The 7,500-nt window shown below is 43.2% G+C and overlaps 1 protein-coding gene across 2 annotated transcripts in view; it reads right to left on the minus strand.

The window, feature by feature from the left end:
- The window catches only part of LOC135114227 (carbonic anhydrase-related protein 10-like), a 121,667-nt gene that overhangs the window by 56,356 nt on the left and 57,811 nt on the right, over positions 1-7,500 (minus strand). The window lies entirely within an intron of this gene.

Raw genomic sequence — 7,500 nt, forward strand, 5'->3', positions numbered from 1 at the left:
CACACACACACACACACACACACACACACACACACACACACACACACACACTATTGACTGAAGTAACATACAGGATCAATTTCTTCCACCACCACCACCACCACCACCACCACCACCACCACCACCACCTCTGAGTCCTACGTTGGAAAGTGGGAAGGGAGAGGAAGAGGAGAGGGAATAAAGATAAAAGTGGAGAAATGATGATTATTAGAAGAGGAAGGGAGGATGTGAAGAGGAAGAGGGGGAGGACGTGAAGAGGAGGAGGAGGAGGAGGAGGAAGAGGAGGAGGAGGTGAGGGAGAAAGGAATGAGCTGAAGGGAGAAGATGAAAGGAGAGAAATGTGTAGGAAATTATGAGAGAGAGAGAGAGAGAGAGAGAGAGAGAGAGAGAGAGAGAGAGAGAGAGAGAGAGAGAGAGAGAGAGAGAGAGAGAGAGACAGAGAAACATGAATCTACGTACACACACACACACACACACACACACACACACACACACACACACACACACACACACACACACACACACCTGCCTTAACCTCAACTGGACGCCTTTAATTAATCGAGGCACCAGAATAAAACGAAAAAAAAAAAAAATCCACTTTTAAATCCACCTGTAGAACAACATAATCCCTTCTTGACACGTCTCCCCACTTCACCTCCCCTTTCCTCCCCCTTCCCTTCCTTTACTTCACCTCCCTCTCCCTTCATCCCCTCCCTTCTAAGGCGCCACACACACAAACAGCCCTACGGCGCCGCCCTTCCTTCCACAGATTAAACAGAACAGGTGCGCAAGAGTGCTGGAAAGTAGTAATTAGGGAGATGTCACAGCCAGGTAAGGGCGAGACGGTGCAGGAGGGAGACTTAGAAGATGTACGTACTCGAGAGAGAGAGAGAGAGAGAGAGAGAGAGAGAGAGAGAGAGAGAGAGAGAGAGAGAGAGAGAGAGAGAGAGAGAGAGCGAAGTAATAAAAGAAGAAAGGTAAAGCTAAATAGTGTGAGATATTTGGGAGGAAAAGGACAAAAAAGTGTATAAATGAAAGAGGAGAAAGGTGAAGCAATAAGGGTTATGAGAATGCTATGAGGGAGGTATTGAGGTGGTATGAGTGAAATAGATGAGTGATATAAGGCAAGTATTGAAATGGCACAAGGGAATCAATAGGATAGCATTATTGAGTCATGGTATTGAGTTACTAAGCTATTACAATGCAAATATTGGCTTGCCACGAGTATAGGATAAACTGTAAGGTACATCAGGTAAAGACTGCCCAGGTATACAGGTACAGGTACATACAGGTAAGGTACAGGTGAGGGAGCAGGACCTATATGAAGATAATGAACTGTCCTTAACAACCTTACCTGGCCATAATATATTAGTCATACCTGCCAACCCTTCTTCCCTCCCTTCCCATCCCCCCTCCCTTCCCCACTTTCCCCCTCCCTTCCTCCCCTGCCTAATGCCCACCTGGCCCCTCCTTGGTCTCATTCTCAGGGATTTAAAGGGAGGGAAGGTCATTTTATGGGTCATAATGAAGGTGATGGAAATTAATTTAAGATTGGTGGAGTAATCTTTTTTTTTTTTTTTTTTAAGGGGTTTTAATATTTTTTTTTGGGGGTGATTTTTTTTTTTTCGGAAGTTTGAAGGTTGGTTGGTTGTTGTTGTTGTTATTGGTGGTGGTGGTGGTGGTGGTGGTTTTGATGATGCTGCTATTGTAGTAGTAGTAGTAGTAGTAGTAGTTGTTAATAACGATGTCTTTGTTTCTGTTCTCATTACTACTACTGCTACTACTACTACTACTACTACTACTACTACTACTACCACCACCACCACCATCATCATCATCATAACGTGTGTAAGTAGTATAATTATATATTTTTTAGTTTCTTTTTTTCTTCTTTTTCTTTTCCCTCTGAGGCTTAAGTGGTTGTTACTTATTCATGCGTAACTTATTTTGTTGCTCTTATTTTGGACTGCGTCTCTCTCTCTCTCTCTCTCTCTCTCTCTCTCTCTCTCTCTCTCTCTCTCTCTCTCTCTCTCTCTCTCTCTCTCTCTTTCTCATCCTTTCAGTCCTTTCATCCTAGAGATTATTTCCATGTCTTCTTTTTCATATTCCTTCCTCCTCCTCCTCCTCCTCCTCCTCCTCCTCCTCCTCCTCCTCCTCCTCCTCCTCATGCCCTTTTGTCCTATCCATCCGTCACACCTGCCGCTTTTCCCTACCACTACTATCACCACCACCACCACCACCACCACCACCACTGACATTTTTTTCTTTGCTCTTTTTTCTTTCCCTTTCCAAGACATACATTTCTTCCTCACTTCCGACATTACAAATTATTTTTTCCTTCATAAATTTTTTTCTTACCCTTCCTTTCCATGTGTCCCTCCCTCCCTCCTTCCCTCTCCCTCTCACACACACACACACACACACACACTCTCTCTCTCTCCCCCGTCCCTTCCTCCCTCCCTCCGTCCCTCTTCCCCAGTCCCATTCACCTGCCTCCTACAACCTGGAGCCACCTGAACAAGGTTAATTAAAGTCACTCCTAACTTACCTGGGCTTCTTCTTCTACCTTAGGTGTCGTCCTTCCCCTCTTTCTCTTTCCCCCTTTCTTTCGCTCCCTCTCACTCCTTCACGTCTTTCTTTTCAGTCTTTTCTGATTTTTTCCTCTCATTTTATTCTCTCTCTCTAACTTCTCATTCTATCCTCCTTGTATGAACCTTTTGTAAATACATTTTTTTCCCTCTTGTTTCCTTGTACTTTCTCTACTCATTACGGTCAAGAAAAGGCTTTATTTCATACGCAAACAACAGTAATAATACAAACATCACTACACAAACATCACAAACAAAAAAGCAACGCGGCGTGCTGGCTGGTCTTGCGCTCCGTGATGTTGTTTTGTTTAGCTTAGTGTTTATTTTTTTTCGTGGTGTGTTTCTTCCATTGCGTCCTTCTTGTGTTTCTTTCTTGTATCACATTCTATCTTTCTTTCTTAGTTTTGTTTCTTTTTTTTTCTTCCGTCTGTCCTGTCTGTTTCTCTGATTGTTTAGTTAAGTTTTGAAATTCTGAGAGAGGTTTTGAAATTCAGTGAGAGAGAGAGAGAGAGAGAGAGAGAGAGAGAGAGAGAGAGAGAGAGAGAGAGAGAGAGAGAGAGAGAGAGAGAGAGAGAGAGAGAGAGAGAGAGAGAGAGAGTGAGAGAGAAATACTGTTCTGTTGGTTTGTTTAGTGAGTTTCTTACTTTCCTTTTTGCATTTCTTTCCTTTTATCGTTCACATTTTACCTCGTTTCTTCCTTCCTCTCTATCCTTCCTTCCTTCCTTCCTTCCTATTTTCCTTCGTCCCTTCGTTGCTGTCCTTCCTACTTTCCTGTTTTTTTTTCATTCCTTCTTTTCTTCCACCCTTTGAAATATTGTGTGTGTGAGAGAGAGAGAGAGAGAGAGAGAGAGAGAGAGAGAGAGAGAGAGAGAGAGAGAGAGAGAGAGAGTTGGGCTGGTCACTAGTAATTGCCGTGTCTCGTGATGGTAAACGATGATAATTATTTTTTACGCCCTGCCTCAGGAGCTAAAGTTTCCGTGAGTAAGTGAGCGAGGGGCAGCAGAGAGAGAGAGAGAGAGAGAGAGAGAGAGAGAGAGAGAGAGAGAGAGAGAGAGAGAGAGAGAGAGAGAGAGAGAGAGAGAGAGTTATTACATGCAAGAAAAATACGAGAAATAAATTACAGTTAATCTCGGTATTACCAGTACATGATTCGAGAGAGAGAGAGAGAGAGAGAGAGAGAGAGAGAGAGAGAGAGAGAGAGAGAGAGAGAGCAGACAAGGTGTTATTAGGGAAGTCTAATGCACGATATATGCGGGAAAAAAGGAGGAGAAAAAGAAAGAGAGGGGAAAATGATAACAAAATAGCCACTTTTCTCTTGATTTCTGCAAGATTTCGTAGGAGAATCTGAGCGAATTTCACTGCTTATGGTACCACCGCATTTTTTTTTTTTTTTTTTTTTTTTTTTTTACGAATTATATAATCTGGTAACTCATCTTCCTCTCTCTCTCTCTCTCTCTCTCTCTCTCTCTCTCTCTCTCTCTCTCTCTCTCTCTCTCTCTCTCTCTCTCTCTCTCTCACCCCTATCTTCATTACTCGTTTCCTTTCTTCTTATTTTCTTTCGCTCTTTCTGACAAACTAGTGCTTTCTTGCTTGCTTGCTTAGTTTTCTTTCTTCGTTCGTTCGTTCGTTCGTTCGCTCGATTCTTGTTTCTTTCATTCTTTTGTTTCTCTTCTTCTCTCTCACCTTCCATCCTTCTTTCGTGCTTTATGCTTTTCCTCTCTCTCTCTCTCTCTCTCTCTCTCTCTCTCTCTCTCTCTCTCTCTCTCTCTCTCTCTCTCTCTCTCTCTCTCTCTCTCGCTCAGATTATCACATGCACGTGTAGGAAAGGTTGTCACGTGGAGTTAATTTCTAAGCCACTAATTTTAAGGTGCGCTGGTGGTGGTGGTGGTGGTGGTGGTGGTGGTGGTTCTAACGACTTAATGATTCAGAACCGTGGTTAGCATGTCCATGTTTTGGTAGTTGTAGTAGTAGTAGTAGTAGTAGTAGTTGTTGTTGTTGTTGTTATTGTTGTTGTTGGCTGTAGTTGTAGTGTTTTTTGGTGGTGGTGATGATATTTTTGTTGTTTTTGTTGTGTTGTAGTTGGTGGTGGTGGTGGTGGTGTAGGAGGAGGAGGAGGAGGAGGAGGAGGAGGAGGAGGTAATGATGTAGTATCCTTGATAGGAGTAGTAGTAATAGTAGTAGTAGAAGTAGCAGTAGTAGTAGTGGTAGTAGTAGTAGTAGTAGTTCCTATTATCATTACTACCATTATTATTATCCTTCACACATACACTCACCCCTATCCACACTTCTTTCCTCTATAAACCCTCCTCACCTCTCCCTCTTTCCCTTCCTCTCCTGCCCTCCCTCTCCCTCCTTTCCTCCCTCCTCCCATCTCTCTCTCTCCCCCCTCCAGTGCCTTCACTATCCAATTTGAGGGAATAACAATGCAATTTTACACTTCGTTATTTCTTATTAGACAACTGGGGAGAGAGAGAGAGAGAGAGAGAGAGAGAGAGAGAGAGAGAGAGAGAGAGAGAGAGAGAGAGAGAGAGAGAGAGAGAGAGAGAGAGAGAGAGAGAGAGAGAGAGAATGGGGAAGGAAAGAAATGAATAAAGATGGGAGGAGGAGGAGGAGGAGGAGGAGGAGGAGGAGGAGGAGGAGGTAAATTACAGTGGCCCACCTCTTTTGTAATTTTCTCTTCCTCCTCCCGTTTCTCTCCCCTCTCCTCTTCTCACTCTCCTTATTTCTCTCCTGTCTTCCCTTCTCTCTTTTTTCCATCTCTATTATTCCCTTCTCTCCTTCATTTCCCTTTCTTGTATCTTTCTTTCACCTTTACATTCCTTCTCTTTCCTCTTTCGTTCCCTCTCAACCATCCTTGTACACTCCTCCTCTCTCCCATCTTCCTCCTCTCTCTACCTCCTCTCTCCTCCTCCTCCTCCTCCTCCTCCTCCTCTTCCTCCTCCTCCTCCTCCTCCTCCTCTTTCTCCTCCTCTCCCCTCCCTCTTCCTTTCCTCTCTCCCTCGCTCGGGGTTACTCTGGCTGATGAATTCACGCTTAGCACACGAGAGAGAGAGAGAGAGAGAGAGAGAGAGAGAGAGAGAGAGAGAGAGAGAGAGAGAGAGAGAGAGAGAGAGAGAGAGAGAGAGAGAGAAAATGTGTAGAAAACCATGGAAGAAATATGTTACTACTACTACTACTACTACTACTACTACTACTACTACTACTACTACTACTACTACCACCACCACCACCATCACCACATCACCTTTTTTCAATGTCCAATTAGTGTTTCGTCCTTTCTTTTCTTCCTTTTTCCTTATTACGAATCGCAAAAGGAGTAGGAGGAAGAGGAGGAGGAGGAGGAGGAGGAGGAAGGAAAAGGGCAACAGAACCACTAGAGAAAATGGATGTACTCTCTCTCTCTCTCTCTCTCTCTCTCTCTCTCTCTCTCTCTCTCTCTCTCTCTCTCTCTCTCTCTCTCTCTCTCTCTCTCTGCCCCATCCCCAGCGTGCAGTACAGTAAGAAGACAGAGAATAATACAAAAAGAACCATGTCTTGTAAGATTTATACGCATCATATTTTGTACTACGATTGTGTGTATGTATGTATGTCTCTGTGTTTGGGGGTAAGTGTGTTTGTGTGTGTGTGTGTGTGTGTGTCAGCCAGGACGATATACGATTGCATCAAATAGCAACGTAGTCCATTCAGGAGCATAGGTAGTGGGTTTATAGAGAGTTGAACATTGCATTATGGGTCACTGGGCGGTATAAACGTATGAGAGAAGATGAATGTGTTCGTGAAGAGAGAGAGAGAGAGAGAGAGAGAGAGAGAGAGAGAGAGAGAGAGAGAGAGAGAGAGAGAGAGAGAGAGAGGGAGAGAGAGTGGATCTGGTGTGGTATTTATAAGGGAGGGATAATTTTGGATGTTTATTGCGTTGAGTAGTGAAATGTCAGCTGGTATTGATAAATAATTAAGTACTGTAGTGGAAGTTTGCGTAAGGGAGGTGAGTTATGTAAGATTGTGTTGTGAATTGTAGGTATTATTTCACTGTAGTTATTGTAGAGAGAGAGAGAGAGAGAGAGAGAGAGAGAGAGAGAGAGAGAGAGAGAGAGAGAGAGAGAGAGAGAGAGAGAGAGAGAGAGAGAGAGAATGTCAGTTATTTATCTTCAGTGTGTATAGAGTTTGTTTATGCTGCCTAGTCTCCATGGTTATAAAGTCTTTCCGTTAGTCAGTCAGTTAGTCAGTCACCGTTAATAACCTATTCAGTCAGCCAGTCACAGGTAATTATTCAGTCACAGTTAGTCTTCCAGCCAGTCAGTTAATTGTTAGCTGATTATTAGTTATTCAGTCATAGTTATTTAGTCAGTTAGTCACAGTTGGTTATTCAGTTAATTAGTTATTTGCTCAATATGTCACTCGGCAGGAAGTTTGTATGTTCTTTGTTCACAGGTCCATTTATTATGTCAGTTTAAAAATGTTTCGGTCAGTAGGTCGATCAGTTAATCAATTAGACAGTCAACCGGTCTATCAAATATTCAGTTTTCAGTCAACTATACAGTCTGCCGTTTAGTCAGTTAGTCAGTCAGTTAGTCAGTCAGTCAGTCATTTAGTATTTTTTTCCAGTAATCTAGTCATATGTTTTGTCAGTCTGTCAGTCAGTCCGTCAGTCAGTCAACCACTTAGTTACAAAATCAGCAAGTCAATCACTCAGCCAAGTATTTGTATCATCCAGACACTGAGTTGATTAGCCGGTCAGCCAATCAGTCAGCCAAGTCACTCAGTCGTCAGTCCAGCCAGTCATTCAGTACATAGCATACTTTTTTTGTTACTCATTGGCTGGAAATAAAATGTGTGTATATATTTGTTTGCAGAGAGAGAGAGAGAGAGAGAGAGAGAGAGAGAGAGAGAGAGAGAGAGAGAGAGAGAGAGAGAG

Source organism: Scylla paramamosain, chromosome 27, assembly GCF_035594125.1.
Source record: "Scylla paramamosain isolate STU-SP2022 chromosome 27, ASM3559412v1, whole genome shotgun sequence".
Taxonomy (NCBI): domain Eukaryota; kingdom Metazoa; phylum Arthropoda; class Malacostraca; order Decapoda; family Portunidae; genus Scylla; species Scylla paramamosain.